Source organism: Oncorhynchus mykiss, unplaced genomic scaffold (assembly GCF_013265735.2).
Source record: "Oncorhynchus mykiss isolate Arlee unplaced genomic scaffold, USDA_OmykA_1.1 un_scaffold_403, whole genome shotgun sequence".
NCBI lineage: Eukaryota > Metazoa > Chordata > Actinopteri > Salmoniformes > Salmonidae > Oncorhynchus > Oncorhynchus mykiss.
In genome coordinates this window covers 50,001-63,909 of record NW_023493850.1, presented here as the reverse complement: position 1 = coordinate 63,909, position 13,909 = coordinate 50,001, and the positions used below count along the sequence as shown (strand labels likewise).

At 46.0% G+C, this 13,909-nt stretch overlaps 42 non-coding genes and 3 pseudogenes across 42 annotated transcripts; all 45 read left to right on the top strand.

Annotated features, from left to right (window-relative positions):
• Window positions 1–82: 82 nt before the first annotated feature.
• Window positions 83–201, top strand: LOC118955213. The gene has a single exon (XR_005045077.1). It is a non-coding gene; the product is annotated as a 5S ribosomal RNA (ribosomal RNA).
• A 177-nt stretch (window positions 202–378) lies between these two features.
• On the top strand, window positions 379–497 carry LOC118955212. Its single transcript, XR_005045076.1, has one exon. It is a non-coding gene; the product is annotated as a 5S ribosomal RNA (ribosomal RNA).
• Window positions 498–673: 176 nt separating this feature from the next.
• LOC118955211 lies at window positions 674–792 on the top strand. The gene has a single exon (XR_005045075.1). It is a non-coding gene; the product is annotated as a 5S ribosomal RNA (ribosomal RNA).
• Window positions 793–1,052: 260 nt separating this feature from the next.
• On the top strand, window positions 1,053–1,171 carry LOC118955210. Its single transcript, XR_005045074.1, has one exon. It is a non-coding gene; the product is annotated as a 5S ribosomal RNA (ribosomal RNA).
• Window positions 1,172–1,348: 177 nt separating this feature from the next.
• Window positions 1,349–1,467, top strand: LOC118955209. The gene has a single exon (XR_005045073.1). It is a non-coding gene; the product is annotated as a 5S ribosomal RNA (ribosomal RNA).
• A 177-nt stretch (window positions 1,468–1,644) lies between these two features.
• LOC118955208 lies at window positions 1,645–1,763 on the top strand. Its single transcript, XR_005045072.1, has one exon. It is a non-coding gene; the product is annotated as a 5S ribosomal RNA (ribosomal RNA).
• Window positions 1,764–1,939: 176 nt separating this feature from the next.
• On the top strand, window positions 1,940–2,058 carry LOC118955207. Its single transcript, XR_005045071.1, has one exon. It is a non-coding gene; the product is annotated as a 5S ribosomal RNA (ribosomal RNA).
• A 176-nt stretch (window positions 2,059–2,234) lies between these two features.
• LOC118955206 lies at window positions 2,235–2,353 on the top strand. Its single transcript, XR_005045070.1, has one exon. It is a non-coding gene; the product is annotated as a 5S ribosomal RNA (ribosomal RNA).
• Window positions 2,354–2,529: 176 nt separating this feature from the next.
• Window positions 2,530–2,648, top strand: LOC118955205. The gene has a single exon (XR_005045069.1). It is a non-coding gene; the product is annotated as a 5S ribosomal RNA (ribosomal RNA).
• Window positions 2,649–2,825: 177 nt separating this feature from the next.
• On the top strand, window positions 2,826–2,940 carry LOC118955511 (annotated as a pseudogene).
• Window positions 2,941–3,117: 177 nt separating this feature from the next.
• On the top strand, window positions 3,118–3,236 carry LOC118955203. The gene has a single exon (XR_005045067.1). It is a non-coding gene; the product is annotated as a 5S ribosomal RNA (ribosomal RNA).
• A 177-nt stretch (window positions 3,237–3,413) lies between these two features.
• Window positions 3,414–3,532, top strand: LOC118955202. Its single transcript, XR_005045066.1, has one exon. It is a non-coding gene; the product is annotated as a 5S ribosomal RNA (ribosomal RNA).
• A 177-nt stretch (window positions 3,533–3,709) lies between these two features.
• LOC118955201 lies at window positions 3,710–3,828 on the top strand. Its single transcript, XR_005045065.1, has one exon. It is a non-coding gene; the product is annotated as a 5S ribosomal RNA (ribosomal RNA).
• A 177-nt stretch (window positions 3,829–4,005) lies between these two features.
• Window positions 4,006–4,124, top strand: LOC118955200. The gene has a single exon (XR_005045064.1). It is a non-coding gene; the product is annotated as a 5S ribosomal RNA (ribosomal RNA).
• A 177-nt stretch (window positions 4,125–4,301) lies between these two features.
• Window positions 4,302–4,420, top strand: LOC118955199. The gene has a single exon (XR_005045063.1). It is a non-coding gene; the product is annotated as a 5S ribosomal RNA (ribosomal RNA).
• A 177-nt stretch (window positions 4,421–4,597) lies between these two features.
• On the top strand, window positions 4,598–4,716 carry LOC118955198. Its single transcript, XR_005045062.1, has one exon. It is a non-coding gene; the product is annotated as a 5S ribosomal RNA (ribosomal RNA).
• A 260-nt stretch (window positions 4,717–4,976) lies between these two features.
• On the top strand, window positions 4,977–5,095 carry LOC118955197. Its single transcript, XR_005045061.1, has one exon. It is a non-coding gene; the product is annotated as a 5S ribosomal RNA (ribosomal RNA).
• A 177-nt stretch (window positions 5,096–5,272) lies between these two features.
• LOC118955196 lies at window positions 5,273–5,391 on the top strand. The gene has a single exon (XR_005045060.1). It is a non-coding gene; the product is annotated as a 5S ribosomal RNA (ribosomal RNA).
• Window positions 5,392–5,567: 176 nt separating this feature from the next.
• On the top strand, window positions 5,568–5,686 carry LOC118955195. The gene has a single exon (XR_005045059.1). It is a non-coding gene; the product is annotated as a 5S ribosomal RNA (ribosomal RNA).
• A 177-nt stretch (window positions 5,687–5,863) lies between these two features.
• On the top strand, window positions 5,864–5,982 carry LOC118955194. Its single transcript, XR_005045058.1, has one exon. It is a non-coding gene; the product is annotated as a 5S ribosomal RNA (ribosomal RNA).
• Window positions 5,983–6,159: 177 nt separating this feature from the next.
• On the top strand, window positions 6,160–6,278 carry LOC118955192. The gene has a single exon (XR_005045056.1). It is a non-coding gene; the product is annotated as a 5S ribosomal RNA (ribosomal RNA).
• A 177-nt stretch (window positions 6,279–6,455) lies between these two features.
• LOC118955191 lies at window positions 6,456–6,574 on the top strand. Its single transcript, XR_005045055.1, has one exon. It is a non-coding gene; the product is annotated as a 5S ribosomal RNA (ribosomal RNA).
• Window positions 6,575–6,751: 177 nt separating this feature from the next.
• On the top strand, window positions 6,752–6,870 carry LOC118955190. The gene has a single exon (XR_005045054.1). It is a non-coding gene; the product is annotated as a 5S ribosomal RNA (ribosomal RNA).
• A 177-nt stretch (window positions 6,871–7,047) lies between these two features.
• On the top strand, window positions 7,048–7,166 carry LOC118955189. Its single transcript, XR_005045053.1, has one exon. It is a non-coding gene; the product is annotated as a 5S ribosomal RNA (ribosomal RNA).
• A 177-nt stretch (window positions 7,167–7,343) lies between these two features.
• On the top strand, window positions 7,344–7,462 carry LOC118955188. Its single transcript, XR_005045052.1, has one exon. It is a non-coding gene; the product is annotated as a 5S ribosomal RNA (ribosomal RNA).
• Window positions 7,463–7,639: 177 nt separating this feature from the next.
• Window positions 7,640–7,758, top strand: LOC118955530. Its single transcript, XR_005045367.1, has one exon. It is a non-coding gene; the product is annotated as a 5S ribosomal RNA (ribosomal RNA).
• A 177-nt stretch (window positions 7,759–7,935) lies between these two features.
• Window positions 7,936–8,054, top strand: LOC118955529. The gene has a single exon (XR_005045366.1). It is a non-coding gene; the product is annotated as a 5S ribosomal RNA (ribosomal RNA).
• Window positions 8,055–8,313: 259 nt separating this feature from the next.
• Window positions 8,314–8,432, top strand: LOC118955528. Its single transcript, XR_005045365.1, has one exon. It is a non-coding gene; the product is annotated as a 5S ribosomal RNA (ribosomal RNA).
• A 259-nt stretch (window positions 8,433–8,691) lies between these two features.
• LOC118955399 lies at window positions 8,692–8,809 on the top strand. Its single transcript, XR_005045263.1, has one exon. It is a non-coding gene; the product is annotated as a 5S ribosomal RNA (ribosomal RNA).
• Window positions 8,810–8,986: 177 nt separating this feature from the next.
• LOC118955527 lies at window positions 8,987–9,105 on the top strand. Its single transcript, XR_005045364.1, has one exon. It is a non-coding gene; the product is annotated as a 5S ribosomal RNA (ribosomal RNA).
• Window positions 9,106–9,282: 177 nt separating this feature from the next.
• On the top strand, window positions 9,283–9,401 carry LOC118955526. Its single transcript, XR_005045363.1, has one exon. It is a non-coding gene; the product is annotated as a 5S ribosomal RNA (ribosomal RNA).
• A 260-nt stretch (window positions 9,402–9,661) lies between these two features.
• LOC118955508 lies at window positions 9,662–9,782 on the top strand (annotated as a pseudogene).
• A 177-nt stretch (window positions 9,783–9,959) lies between these two features.
• LOC118955367 lies at window positions 9,960–10,078 on the top strand. The gene has a single exon (XR_005045231.1). It is a non-coding gene; the product is annotated as a 5S ribosomal RNA (ribosomal RNA).
• A 262-nt stretch (window positions 10,079–10,340) lies between these two features.
• On the top strand, window positions 10,341–10,460 carry LOC118955472. Its single transcript, XR_005045336.1, has one exon. It is a non-coding gene; the product is annotated as a 5S ribosomal RNA (ribosomal RNA).
• Window positions 10,461–10,636: 176 nt separating this feature from the next.
• Window positions 10,637–10,755, top strand: LOC118955366. Its single transcript, XR_005045230.1, has one exon. It is a non-coding gene; the product is annotated as a 5S ribosomal RNA (ribosomal RNA).
• Window positions 10,756–11,014: 259 nt separating this feature from the next.
• LOC118955524 lies at window positions 11,015–11,133 on the top strand. The gene has a single exon (XR_005045361.1). It is a non-coding gene; the product is annotated as a 5S ribosomal RNA (ribosomal RNA).
• Window positions 11,134–11,310: 177 nt separating this feature from the next.
• Window positions 11,311–11,430, top strand: LOC118955455. Its single transcript, XR_005045319.1, has one exon. It is a non-coding gene; the product is annotated as a 5S ribosomal RNA (ribosomal RNA).
• Window positions 11,431–11,607: 177 nt separating this feature from the next.
• Window positions 11,608–11,727, top strand: LOC118955501 (annotated as a pseudogene).
• A 176-nt stretch (window positions 11,728–11,903) lies between these two features.
• LOC118955454 lies at window positions 11,904–12,023 on the top strand. The gene has a single exon (XR_005045318.1). It is a non-coding gene; the product is annotated as a 5S ribosomal RNA (ribosomal RNA).
• Window positions 12,024–12,201: 178 nt separating this feature from the next.
• Window positions 12,202–12,319, top strand: LOC118955474. The gene has a single exon (XR_005045338.1). It is a non-coding gene; the product is annotated as a 5S ribosomal RNA (ribosomal RNA).
• Window positions 12,320–12,496: 177 nt separating this feature from the next.
• Window positions 12,497–12,615, top strand: LOC118955365. Its single transcript, XR_005045229.1, has one exon. It is a non-coding gene; the product is annotated as a 5S ribosomal RNA (ribosomal RNA).
• Window positions 12,616–12,792: 177 nt separating this feature from the next.
• On the top strand, window positions 12,793–12,912 carry LOC118955453. The gene has a single exon (XR_005045317.1). It is a non-coding gene; the product is annotated as a 5S ribosomal RNA (ribosomal RNA).
• A 178-nt stretch (window positions 12,913–13,090) lies between these two features.
• On the top strand, window positions 13,091–13,209 carry LOC118955523. Its single transcript, XR_005045360.1, has one exon. It is a non-coding gene; the product is annotated as a 5S ribosomal RNA (ribosomal RNA).
• Window positions 13,210–13,469: 260 nt separating this feature from the next.
• On the top strand, window positions 13,470–13,588 carry LOC118955394. The gene has a single exon (XR_005045258.1). It is a non-coding gene; the product is annotated as a 5S ribosomal RNA (ribosomal RNA).
• A 177-nt stretch (window positions 13,589–13,765) lies between these two features.
• On the top strand, window positions 13,766–13,885 carry LOC118955452. The gene has a single exon (XR_005045316.1). It is a non-coding gene; the product is annotated as a 5S ribosomal RNA (ribosomal RNA).
• Window positions 13,886–13,909: the final 24 nt, after the last annotated feature.

Sequence of the window (13,909 nt, the reverse complement as noted above, 5' to 3'; positions counted from 1 at the left end):
GTTTGTATTTCATCCAACAATCTGTGCTACAAATTATGGCTACAGTATATGCAATTTCATCCACTTTTTGAGATTGCCTTTCGCTTACGGCCACACCGGCCTGAGTACGCCTGATCTCGTCCGATCTCGGAAGCTAAGCAGGGTCGGGCCTGGTTAGTACTTGGATGGGAGACCGCCTGGGAATACCAGGTGCTGTAAGCTTTTTGTCACTGCCTTGTGGAATTTCAACTCTTTGTCCGTTTTTTCCCACAAGGCTGAAATATGTGCCCTCGCTTTGAAATAAGTAAGCAAGGTTAGTTTGTATTTCATCCAACAATCTGTGCTACAAATTATGGCTACAGTATATGCAATTTCATCCACTTTTTGAGATTGCCTTTCGCTTACGGCCACACCGGCCTGAGTACGCCTGATCTCGTCCGATCTCGGAAGCTAAGCAGGGTCGGGCCTGGTTAGTACTTGGATGGGAGACCGCCTGGGAATACCAGGTGCTGTAAGCTTTTTGTCACTGCCTTGTGGAATTTCAACTCTTTGTCCGTTTTTCCCACAAGGCTGAAATATGTGCCCTCGCTTTGAAATAAGTAAGCAAGGTTAGTTTGTATTTCATCCAACAATCTGTGCTACAAATTATGGCTACAGTATATGCAATTTCATCCACTTTTTGAGATTGCCTTTCGCTTACGGCCACACCGGCCTGAGTACGCCTGATCTCGTCCGATCTCGGAAGCTAAGCAGGGTCGGGCCTGGTTAGTACTTGGATGGGAGACCGCCTGGGAATACCAGGTGCTGTAAGCTTTTTGTCACTGCCTTGTGGAATTTCAACTCTTTGTCCGTTTTTTCCCACAAGGCTGAAATATGTGCCCTCGCTTTGAAATAAGTAAGCAAGGTTAGTTTGTATTTCATCCAACAATCTGTGCTACAAATTATGGCTACAGTATATGCAATTTCTTCCACTTTTTGAGTGACACAAAGATGCTTATCTAAATGGTGGAAATGCAACAGCTGTTAATCAGGCTCACTTTGACTTTACATGGTGCACCAAGAGATAGTTTCTCGCTTACGGCCACACCGGCCTGAGTACGCCTGATCTCGTCCGATCTCGGAAGCTAAGCAGGGTCGGGCCTGGTTAGTACTTGGATGGGAGACCGCCTGGGAATACCAGGTGCTGTAAGCTTTTTGTCACTGCCTTGTGGAATTTCAACTCTTTGTCCGTTTTTTCCCACAAGGCTGAAATATGTGCCCTCGCTTTGAAATAAGTAAGCAAGGTTAGTTTGTATTTCATCCAACAATCTGTGCTACAAATTATGGCTACAGTATATGCAATTTCATCCACTTTTTGAGATTGCCTTTCGCTTACGGCCACACCGGCCTGAGTACGCCTGATCTCGTCCGATCTCGGAAGCTAAGCAGGGTCGGGCCTGGTTAGTACTTGGATGGGAGACCGCCTGGGAATACCAGGTGCTGTAAGCTTTTTGTCACTGCCTTGTGGAATTTCAACTCTTTGTCCGTTTTTTCCCACAAGGCTGAAATATGTGCCCTCGCTTTGAAATAAGTAAGCAAGGTTAGTTTGTATTTCATCCAACAATCTGTGCTACAAATTATGGCTACAGTATATGCAATTTCATCCACTTTTTGAGATTGCCTTTCGCTTACGGCCACACCGGCCTGAGTACGCCTGATCTCGTCCGATCTCGGAAGCTAAGCAGGGTCGGGCCTGGTTAGTACTTGGATGGGAGACCGCCTGGGAATACCAGGTGCTGTAAGCTTTTGTCACTGCCTTGTGGAATTTCAACTCTTTGTCCGTTTTTTCCCACAAGGCTGAAATATGTGCCCTCGCTTTGAAATAAGTAAGCAAGGTTAGTTTGTATTTCATCCAACAATCTGTGCTACAAATTATGGCTACAGTATATGCAATTTCATCCACTTTTTGAGATTGCCTTTCGCTTACGGCCACACCGGCCTGAGTACGCCTGATCTCGTCCGATCTCGGAAGCTAAGCAGGGTCGGGCCTGGTTAGTACTTGGATGGGAGACCGCCTGGGAATACCAGGTGCTGTAAGCTTTTTGTCACTGCCTTGTGGAATTTCAACTCTTTGTCCGTTTTTCCCACAAGGCTGAAATATGTGCCCTCGCTTTGAAATAAGTAAGCAAGGTTAGTTTGTATTTCATCCAACAATCTGTGCTACAAATTATGGCTACAGTATATGCAATTTCATCCACTTTTTGAGATTGCCTTTCGCTTACGGCCACACCGGCCTGAGTACGCCTGATCTCGTCCGATCTCGGAAGCTAAGCAGGGTCGGGCCTGGTTAGTACTTGGATGGGAGACCGCCTGGGAATACCAGGTGCTGTAAGCTTTTTGTCACTGCCTTGTGGAATTTCAACTCTTTGTCCGTTTTTCCCACAAGGCTGAAATATGTGCCCTCGCTTTGAAATAAGTAAGCAAGGTTAGTTTGTATTTCATCCAACAATCTGTGCTACAAATTATGGCTACAGTATATGCAATTTCATCCACTTTTTGAGATTGCCTTTCGCTTACGGCCACACCGGCCTGAGTACGCCTGATCTCGTCCGATCTCGGAAGCTAAGCAGGGTCGGGCCTGGTTAGTACTTGGATGGGAGACCGCCTGGGAATACCAGGTGCTGTAAGCTTTTTGTCACTGCCTTGTGGAATTTCAACTCTTTGTCCGTTTTTTCCCACAAGGCTGAAATATGTGCCCTCGCTTTGAAATAAGTAAGCAAGGTTAGTTTGTATTTCATCCAACAATCTGTGCTACAAATTATGGCTACAGTATATGCAATTTCATCCACTTTTTGAGATTGCCTTTCGCTTACGGCCACCGGCCTGAGTACGCCTGATCTCGTCCGATCTCGGAAGCTAAGCAGGGTCGGGCCTGGTTAGTACTGGATGGGAGGGGCCTGGGAATACCAGGTGCTGTAAGCTTTTTGTCACTGCCTTGTGGAATTTCAACTCTTTGTCCGTTTTTTCCCACAAGGCTGAAATATGTGCCCTCGCTTTGAAATAAGTAAGCAAGGTTAGTTTGTATTTCATCCAACAATCTGTGCTACAAATTATGGCTACAGTATATGCAATTTCATCCACTTTTTGAGATTGCCTTTCGCTTACGGCCACACCGGCCTGAGTACGCCTGATCTCGTCCGATCTCGGAAGCTAAGCAGGGTCGGGCCTGGTTAGTACTTGGATGGGAGACCGCCTGGGAATACCAGGTGCTGTAAGCTTTTTGTCACTGCCTTGTGGAATTTCAACTCTTTGTCCGTTTTTTCCCACAAGGCTGAAATATGTGCCCTCGCTTTGAAATAAGTAAGCAAGGTTAGTTTGTATTTCATCCAACAATCTGTGCTACAAATTATGGCTACAGTATATGCAATTTCATCCACTTTTTGAGATTGCCTTTTGCTTACGGCCACACCGGCCTGAGTACGCCTGATCTCGTCCGATCTCGGAAGCTAAGCAGGGTCGGGCCTGGTTAGTACTTGGATGGGAGACCGCCTGGGAATACCAGGTGCTGTAAGCTTTTTGTCACTGCCTTGTGGAATTTCAACTCTTTGTCCGTTTTTTCCCACAAGGCTGAAATATGTGCCCTCGCTTTGAAATAAGTAAGCAAGGTTAGTTTGTATTTCATCCAACAATCTGTGCTACAAATTATGGCTACAGTATATGCAATTTCATCCACTTTTTGAGATTGCCTTTCGCTTACGGCCACACCGGCCTGAGTACGCCTGATCTCGTCCGATCTCGGAAGCTAAGCAGGGTCGGGCCTGGTTAGTACTTGGATGGGAGACCGCCTGGGAATACCAGGTGCTGTAAGCTTTTTGTCACTGCCTTGTGGAATTTCAACTCTTTGTCCGTTTTTTCCCACAAGGCTGAAATATGTGCCCTCGCTTTGAAATAAGTAAGCAAGGTTAGTTTGTATTTCATCCAACAATCTGTGCTACAAATTATGGCTACAGTATATGCAATTTCATCCACTTTTTGAGATTGCCTTTCGCTTACGGCCACACCGGCCTGAGTACGCCTGATCTCGTCCGATCTCGGAAGCTAAGCAGGGTCGGGCCTGGTTAGTACTTGGATGGGAGACCGCCTGGGAATACCAGGTGCTGTAAGCTTTTTGTCACTGCCTTGTGGAATTTCAACTCTTTGTCCGTTTTTTTCCACAAGGCTGAAATATGTGCCCTCGCTTTGAAATAAGTAAGCAAGGTTAGTTTGTATTTCATCCAACAATCTGTGCTACAAATTATGGCTACAGTATATGCAATTTCATCCACTTTTTGAGATTGCCTTTCGCTTACGGCCACACCGGCCTGAGTACGCCTGATCTCGTCCGATCTCGGAAGCTAAGCAGGGTCGGGCCTGGTTAGTACTTGGATGGGAGACCGCCTGGGAATACCAGGTGCTGTAAGCTTTTTGTCACTGCCTTGTGGAATTTCAACTCTTTGTCCGTTTTTTCCCACAAGGCTGAAATATGTGCCCTCGCTTTGAAATAAGTAAGCAAGGTTAGTTTGTATTTCATCCAACAATCTGTGCTACAAATTATGGCTACAGTATATGCAATTTCATCCACTTTTTGAGATTGCCTTTCGCTTACGGCCACACCGGCCTGAGTACGCCTGATCTCGTCCGATCTCGGAAGCTAAGCAGGGTCGGGCCTGGTTAGTACTTGGATGGGAGACCGCCTGGGAATACCAGGTGCTGTAAGCTTTTTGTCACTGCCTTGTGGAATTTCAACTCTTTGTCCGTTTTTTCCCACAAGGCTGAAATATGTGCCCTCGCTTTGAAATAAGTAAGCAAGGTTAGTTTGTATTTCATCCAACAATCTGTGCTACAAATTATGGCTACAGTATATGCAATTTCTTCCACTTTTTGAGTGACACAAAGATGCTTATCTAAATGGTGGAAATGCAACAGCTGTTAATCAGGCTCACTTTGACTTTACATGGTGCACCAAGAGATAGTTTCTCGCTTACGGCCACACCGGCCTGAGTACGCCTGATCTCGTCCGATCTCGGAAGCTAAGCAGGGTCGGGCCTGGTTAGTACTTGGATGGGAGACCGCCTGGGAATACCAGGTGCTGTAAGCTTTTTGTCACTGCCTTGTGGAATTTCAACTCTTTGTCCGTTTTTTCCCACAAGGCTGAAATATGTGCCCTCGCTTTGAAATAAGTAAGCAAGGTTAGTTTGTATTTCATCCAACAATCTGTGCTACAAATTATGGCTACAGTATATGCAATTTCATCCACTTTTTGAGATTGCCTTTCGCTTACGGCCACACCGGCCTGAGTACGCCTGATCTCGTCCGATCTCGGAAGCTAAGCAGGGTCGGGCCTGGTTAGTACTTGGATGGGAGACCGCCTGGGAATACCAGGTGCTGTAAGCTTTTTGTCACTGCCTTGTGGAATTTCAACTCTTTGTCCGTTTTTTCCACAAGGCTGAAATATGTGCCCTCGCTTTGAAATAAGTAAGCAAGGTTAGTTTGTATTTCATCCAACAATCTGTGCTACAAATTATGGCTACAGTATATGCAATTTCATCCACTTTTTGAGATTGCCTTTCGCTTACGGCCACACCGGCCTGAGTACGCCTGATCTCGTCCGATCTCGGAAGCTAAGCAGGGTCGGGCCTGGTTAGTACTTGGATGGGAGACCGCCTGGGAATACCAGGTGCTGTAAGCTTTTTGTCACTGCCTTGTGGAATTTCAACTCTTTGTCCGTTTTTTCCCACAAGGCTGAAATATGTGCCCTCGCTTTGAAATAAGTAAGCAAGGTTAGTTTGTATTTCATCCAACAATCTGTGCTACAAATTATGGCTACAGTATATGCAATTTCATCCACTTTTTGAGATTGCCTTTCGCTTACGGCCACACCGGCCTGAGTACGCCTGATCTCGTCCGATCTCGGAAGCTAAGCAGGGTCGGGCCTGGTTAGTACTTGGATGGGAGACCGCCTGGGAATACCAGGTGCTGTAAGCTTTTTGTCACTGCCTTGTGGAATTTCAACTCTTTGTCCGTTTTTTCCCACAAGGCTGAAATATGTGCCCTCGCTTTGAAATAAGTAAGCAAGGTTAGTTTGTATTTCATCCAACAATCTGTGCTACAAATTATGGCTACAGTATATGCAATTTCATCCACTTTTTGAGATTGCCTTTCGCTTACGGCCACACCGGCCTGAGTACGCCTGATCTCGTCCGATCTCGGAAGCTAAGCAGGGTCGGGCCTGGTTAGTACTTGGATGGGAGACCGCCTGGGAATACCAGGTGCTGTAAGCTTTTTGTCACTGCCTTGTGGAATTTCAACTCTTTGTCCGTTTTTTCCCACAAGGCTGAAATATGTGCCCTCGCTTTGAAATAAGTAAGCAAGGTTAGTTTGTATTTCATCCAACAATCTGTGCTACAAATTATGGCTACAGTATATGCAATTTCATCCACTTTTTGAGATTGCCTTTCGCTTACGGCCACACCGGCCTGAGTACGCCTGATCTCGTCCGATCTCGGAAGCTAAGCAGGGTCGGGCCTGGTTAGTACTTGGATGGGAGACCGCCTGGGAATACCAGGTGCTGTAAGCTTTTTGTCACTGCCTTGTGGAATTTCAACTCTTTGTCCGTTTTTTCCCACAAGGCTGAAATATGTGCCCTCGCTTTGAAATAAGTAAGCAAGGTTAGTTTGTATTTCATCCAACAATCTGTGCTACAAATTATGGCTACAGTATATGCAATTTCATCCACTTTTTGAGATTGCCTTTCGCTTACGGCCACACCGGCCTGAGTACGCCTGATCTCGTCCGATCTCGGAAGCTAAGCAGGGTCGGGCCTGGTTAGTACTTGGATGGGAGACCGCCTGGGAATACCAGGTGCTGTAAGCTTTTTGTCACTGCCTTGTGGAATTTCAACTCTTTGTCCGTTTTTTCCCACAAGGCTGAAATATGTGCCCTCGCTTTGAAATAAGTAAGCAAGGTTAGTTTGTATTTCATCCAACAATCTGTGCTACAAATTATGGCTACAGTATATGCAATTTCATCCACTTTTTGAGATTGCCTTTCGCTTACGGCCACACCGGCCTGAGTACGCCTGATCTCGTCCGATCTCGGAAGCTAAGCAGGGTCGGGCCTGGTTAGTACTTGGATGGGAGACCGCCTGGGAATACCAGGTGCTGTAAGCTTTTTGTCACTGCCTTGTGGAATTTCAACTCTTTGTCCGTTTTTTCCCACAAGGCTGAAATATGTGCCCTCGCTTTGAAATAAGTAAGCAAGGTTAGTTTGTATTTCATCCAACAATCTGTGCTACAAATTATGGCTACAGTATATGCAATTTCATCCACTTTTTGAGATTGCCTTTCGCTTACGGCCACACCGGCCTGAGTACGCCTGATCTCGTCCGATCTCGGAAGCTAAGCAGGGTCGGGCCTGGTTAGTACTTGGATGGGAGACCGCCTGGGAATACCAGGTGCTGTAAGCTTTTTGTCACTGCCTTGTGGAATTTCAACTCTTTGTCCGTTTTTTCCCACAAGGCTGAAATATGTGCCCTCGCTTTGAAATAAGTAAGCAAGGTTAGTTTGTATTTCATCCAACAATCTGTGCTACAAATTATGGCTACAGTATATGCAATTTCATCCACTTTTTGAGATTGCCTTTCGCTTACGGCCACACCGGCCTGAGTACGCCTGATCTCGTCCGATCTCGGAAGCTAAGCAGGGTCGGGCCTGGTTAGTACTTGGATGGGAGACCGCCTGGGAATACCAGGTGCTGTAAGCTTTTTGTCACTGCCTTGTGGAATTTCAACTCTTTGTCCGTTTTTTCCCACAAGGCTGAAATATGTGCCCTCGCTTTGAAATAAGTAAGCAAGGTTAGTTTGTATTTCATCCAACAATCTGTGCTACAAATTATGGCTACAGTATATGCAATTTCATCCACTTTTTGAGATTGCCTTTCGCTTACGGCCACACCGGCCTGAGTACGCCTGATCTCGTCCGATCTCGGAAGCTAAGCAGGGTCGGGCCTGGTTAGTACTTGGATGGGAGACCGCCTGGGAATACCAGGTGCTGTAAGCTTTTTGTCACTGCCTTGTGGAATTTCAACTCTTTGTCCGTTTTTTCCCACAAGGCTGAAATATGTGCCCTCGCTTTGAAATAAGTAAGCAAGGTTAGTTTGTATTTCATCCAACAATCTGTGCTACAAATTATGGCTACAGTATATGCAATTTCTTCCACTTTTTGAGTGACACAAAGATGCTTATCTAAATGGTGGAAATGCACAGCTGTTAATCAGGCTCACTTTGACTTTACATAGTGCACCAAGAGATAGTTTCTCGCTTACGGCCACACCGGCCTGAGTACGCCTGATCTCGTCCGATCTCGGAAGCTAAGCAGGGTCGGGCCTGGTTAGTACTTGGATGGGAGACCGCCTGGGAATACCAGGTGCTGTAAGCTTTTTGTCACTGCCTTGTGGAATTTCAACTCTTTGTCCGTTTTTTCCCACAAGGCTGAAATATGTGCCCTCGCTTTGAAATAAGTAAGCAAGGTTAGTTTGTATTTCATCCAACAATCTGTGCTACAAATTATGGCTACAGTATATGCAATTTCTTCCACTTTTTGAGTGACACAAAGATGCTTATCTAAATGGTGGAAATGCAACAGCTGTTAATCAGGCTCACTTTGACTTTACATGGTGCACCAGAGATAGTTTCTCGCTTACGGCCACACCGCCTGAGTACGCCTGATCTCGTCCGATCTCGGAAGCTAAGCAGGGTCGGGCCTGGTTAGTACTTGGATGGGAGACCGCCTGGGAATACCAGGTGCTGTAAGCTTTTTGTCACTGCCTTGTGGAATTTCAACTCTTTGTCCGTTTTTTCCCACAAGGCTGAAATATGTGCCCTCGCTTTGAAATAAGTAAGCAAGGTTAGTTTGTATTTCATCCAACAATCTGTGCTACAAATTATGGCTACAGTATATGCAATTTCATCCACTTTTTGAGATTGCCTTTCGCTTACGGCCACACCGGCCTGAGTACGCCTGATCTCGTCCGATCTCGGAAGCTAAGCAGGGTCGGGCCTGGTTAGTACTTGGATGGGAGACCGCCTGGGAATACCAGGTGCTGTAAGCTTTTTGTCACTGCCTTGTGGAATTTCAACTCTTTGTCCGTTTTTTCCCACAAGGCTGAAATATGTGCCCTCGCTTTGAAATAAGTAAGCAAGGTTAGTTTGTATTTCATCCAACAATCTGTGCTACAAATTATGGCTACAGTATATGCAATTTCATCCACTTTTTGAGATTGCCTTTCGCTTACGGCCACACCGGCCTGAGTACGCCTGATCTCGTCCGATCTCGGAAGCTAAGCAGGGTCGGGCCTGGTTAGTACTTGGATGGGAGACCGCCTGGGAATACCAGGTGCTGTAAGCTTTTTGTCACTGCCTTGTGGAATTTCAACTCTTTGTCCGTTTTTTTCCCACAAGGCTGAAATATGTGCCCTCGCTTTGAAATAAGTAAGCAAGGTTAGTTTGTATTTCATCCAACAATCTGTGCTACAAATTATGGCTACAGTATATGCAATTTCTTCCACTTTTTGAGTGACACAAAGATGCTTATCTAAATGGTGGAAATGCAACAGCTGTTATCAGGCTCACTTTGACTTTACATGGTGCACCAAGAGATAGTTTCTCGCTTACGGCCACACCGGCCTGAGTACGCCTGATCTCGTCCGATCTCGGAAGCTAAGCTAGGGTCGGGCCTGGTTAGTACTTGGATGGGAGACCCGCCTGGGAATACCAGGTGCTGTAAGCTTTTTGTCACTGCCTTGTGGAATTTCAACTCTTTGTCCGTTTTTTCCCACAAGGCTGAATATGTGCCCTCGCTTTGAAATAAGTAAGCAAGGTTAGTTTGTATTTCATCCAACAATCTGTGCTACAAATTATGGCTACAGTATATGGCAATTTCATCCACTTTTTGAGATTGCCTTTTGCTTACGGCCACACCGGCCTGAGTACGCCTGATCTCGTCCGATCTCGGAAGCTAAGCAGGGACGGGCCTGGTTAGTACTTGGATGGGAGACCGCCTGGGAATACCAGGTGCTGTAAGCTTTTTGTCACTGCCTTGTGGAATTTCAACTCTTTGTCCGTTTTTTCCCACAAGGCTGAAATATGTGCCCATCGCTTTGAAATAAGTAAGCAAGGTTAGTTTGTATTTCATCCAACAATCTGTGCTACAAATTATGGCTACAGTATATGTAATTTCTTCCACTTTTTGAGTGACACAAAGATGCTTATTCTAAATGGTGGAAATGCAACAGCTGTTAATCAGGCTCACTTTGACTTTACATGGTGCACCAAGAGATAGTTTCTCGCTTACCGGCCACACCGGCCTGAGTACGCCTGATCTCGTCCGATCTCGGAAGCTAAGCAGGGTCGGGCCTGGTTAGTACTTGGATGGGAGACCGCCTGGGAATACCAGGTGCTGTAAGCTTTTGTCACTGCCTTGTGGAATTTCAACTCTTGTCCGTTTTTTTCCCACAAGGCTGAAATATGTGCCCTCGCTTTGAAATAAGTAAGCAAGGTTAGTTTGTATTTCATCCAACAATCTGTGCTACAAATTATGGCTACAGTATATGCAATTTCATCCACTTTTTGAGATTGCCTTTTGCTTACGGCCACACCGGCCTGAGTACGCCTGATCTCGTCCGATCTCGGAAGCTAAGCAGGGACGGGCCTGGTTAGTACTTGGATGGGAGACCGCCTGGGAATACCAGGTGCTGTAAGCTTTTTGTCACTGCCTTGTGGAATTTCAACTCTTTGTCCGTTTTTCCCACAAGGCTGAAATATGTGCCCTCGCTTTGAAATAAGTAAGCAAGGTTAGTTTGTATTTCATCCAACAATCTGTGCTACAAATTATGGCTACAGTATATGCATTTCTTCCACTTTTTTGAGTGACACAAAGATGCTTATCTAAATGGTGGAAATGCAACAGCTGTTAATCAGGCTCACTTTGACTTTACATGGTGCACCAAGAGATAGTTTCTCGCTTACGGCCACACCGGCCTGAGTACGCCTGATCTCGTCCGATCTCGGAAGCTAAGCAGGGTCGGGCCTGGTTAGTACTTGGATGGGAGACCGCCTGGGAATACCAGGTGCTGTAAGCTTTTTGTCACTGCCTTGTGGAATTTCAACTCTTTGTCCGTTTTTTCCCACAAGGCTGAAATATGTGCCCTCGCTTTGAAATAAGTAAGCAAGGTTAGTTTGTATTTCATCCAACAATCTGTGCTACAAATTATGGCTACAGTATATGCAATTTCATCCACTTTTTGAGATTGCCTTTTGCTTACGGCCACACCGGCCTGAGTACGCCTGATCTCGTCCGATCTCGGAAGCTAAGCAGGGTCGGGCCTGGTTAGTACTTGGATGGGAGACCCGCCTGGGAATACCAGGTGCTGTAAGCTTTTTGTCACTGCCTTGTGGAATTTCAACTCTTTGTCCGTTTTTTCCCACAAGGCTGAAATATGTGCCCTCGCTTTGAAATAAGTAAGCAAGGTTAGTTTGTATTTCATCCAACAATCTGTGCTACAAATTATGGCTACAGTATATGCAATTTCATCCACTTTTTGAGATTGCCTTTCGCTTACGGCCACACCGGCCTGAGTACGCCTGATCTCGTCCGATCTCGGAAGCTAAGCAGGGACGGGCCTGGTTAGTACTTGGATGGGAGGACCGCCTGGGAATACCAGGTGCTGTAAGCTTTTTGTCACTGCCTTGTGGAATTTCAACTCTTTGTCCGTTTTTCCCACAAGGCTGAAATATGTGCCCTCGCTTTGAAATAAGTAAGCAAGGTTAGTTTGTATTTCATCCAACAATCTGTGCTACAAATTATGGCTACAGTATATGCAATTTCATCCACTTTTTGAGATTGCCTTTCGCTTACGGCCACACCGGCCTGAGTACGCCTGATCTCGTCCGATCTCGGAAGCTAAGCAGGGTCGGGCCTGGTTAGTACTTGGATGGGAGACCCGCCTGGGAATACCAGGTGCTGTAAGCTTTTTGTCACTGCCTTGTGGAATTTCAACTCTTTGTCCGTTTTTTTCCCACAAGGCTGAAATATGTGCCCTCGCTTTGAAATAAGTAAGCAAGGTTAGTTTGTATTTCATCCAACAATCTGTGCTACAAATTATGGCTACAGTATATGCAATTTCATCCACTTTTTGAGATTGCCTTTCGCTTACGGCCACACCGGCCTGAGTACGCCTGATCTCGTCCGATCTCGGAAGCTAAGCAGGGTCGGGCCTGGTTAGTACTTGGATGGAGACCGCCTGGGAATACCAGGTGCTGTAAGCTTTTTGTCACTGCCTTGTGGAATTTCAACTCTTTGTCCGTTTTTTCCCACAAGGCTGAAATATGTGCCCTCGCTTTGAAATAAGTAAGCAAGGTTAGTTTGTATTTCATCCAACAATCTGTGCTACAAATTATGGCTACAGTATATGCAATTTCATCCACTTTTTGAGATTGCCTTTCGCTTACGGCCACACCGGCCTGAGTACGCCTGATCTCGTCCGATCTCGGAAGCTAAGCAGGGACGGGCCTGGTTAGTACTTGGATGGGAGACCGCCTGGGAATACCAGGTGCTGTAAGCTTTTTGTCACTGCCTTGTGGAATTTTCAACTCTTTGTCCGTTTTTTCCCACAAGGCTGAAATATGTGCCCTCGCTTTGAAATAAGTAAGCAAGGTTAGTTTGTATTTCATCCAACAATCTGTGCTACAAATTATGGCTACAGTATATGCAATTTCATCCACTTTTGAGATTGCCTTTCGCTTACGGCCACACCGGCCTGAGTACGCCTGATCTCGTCCGATCTCGGAAGCTAAGCAGGGTCGGGCCTGGTTAGTACTTGGATGGGAGACCCGCCTGGGAATACCAGGTGCTGTAAGCTTTTTGTCACTGCCTTGTGGAATTTCAACTCTTTGTCCGTTTTTTTCCCACAAGGCTGAAATATGTGCCCTCGCTTTGAAATAAGTAAGCAAGGTTAGTTTGTATTTCATCCAACAATCTGTGCTACAAATTATGGCTACAGTATATGCAATTTCATCCACTTTTTGAGATTGCCTTTCGCTTACGGCCACACCGGCCTGAGTACGCCTGATCTCGTCCGATCTCGGAAGCTAAGCAGGGTCGGGCCTGGTTAGTACTTGGATGGGAGACCGCCTGGGAATACCAGGTGCTGTAAGCTTTTTGTCACTGCCTTGTGGAATTTCAACTCTTTGTCCGTTTTTTCCCACAAGGCTGAAATATGTGCCCTCGCTTTGAAATAAGTAAGCAAGGTTAGTTTGTATTTCATCCAACAATCTGTGCTACAAATTATGGCTACAGTATATGCAATTTCTTCCACTTTTTGAGTGACACAAAGATGCTTATCTAAATGGTGGAAATGCAACAGCTGTTAATCAGGCTCACTTTGACTTTACATGGTGCACCAAGAGATAGTTTCTCGCTTACGGCCACACCGGCCTGAGTACGCCTGATCTCGTCCGATCTCGGAAGCTAAGCAGGGTCGGGCCTGGTTAGTACTTGGATGGGAGACCGCCTGGGAATACCAGGTGCTATAAGCTTTTTGTCACTGCCTTGTGGAATTTCAACTCTTTGTCCGTTTTTTCCCACAAGGCTGAAATATGTGCCCTCGCTTTGAAATAAGTAAGCAAGGTTAGTTTGTATTTCATCCAACAATCTGTGCTACAAATTATGGCTACAGTATATGCAATTTCATCCACTTTTTGAGATTGCCTTTCGCTTACGGCCACACCGGCCTGAGTACGCCTGATCTCGTCCGATCTCGGAAGCTAAGCAGGGTCGGGCCTGGTTAGTACTTGGATGGGAGACCCGCCTGGGAATACCAGGTGCTGTAAGCTTTTTGTCACTGCCTTGTGGAATTT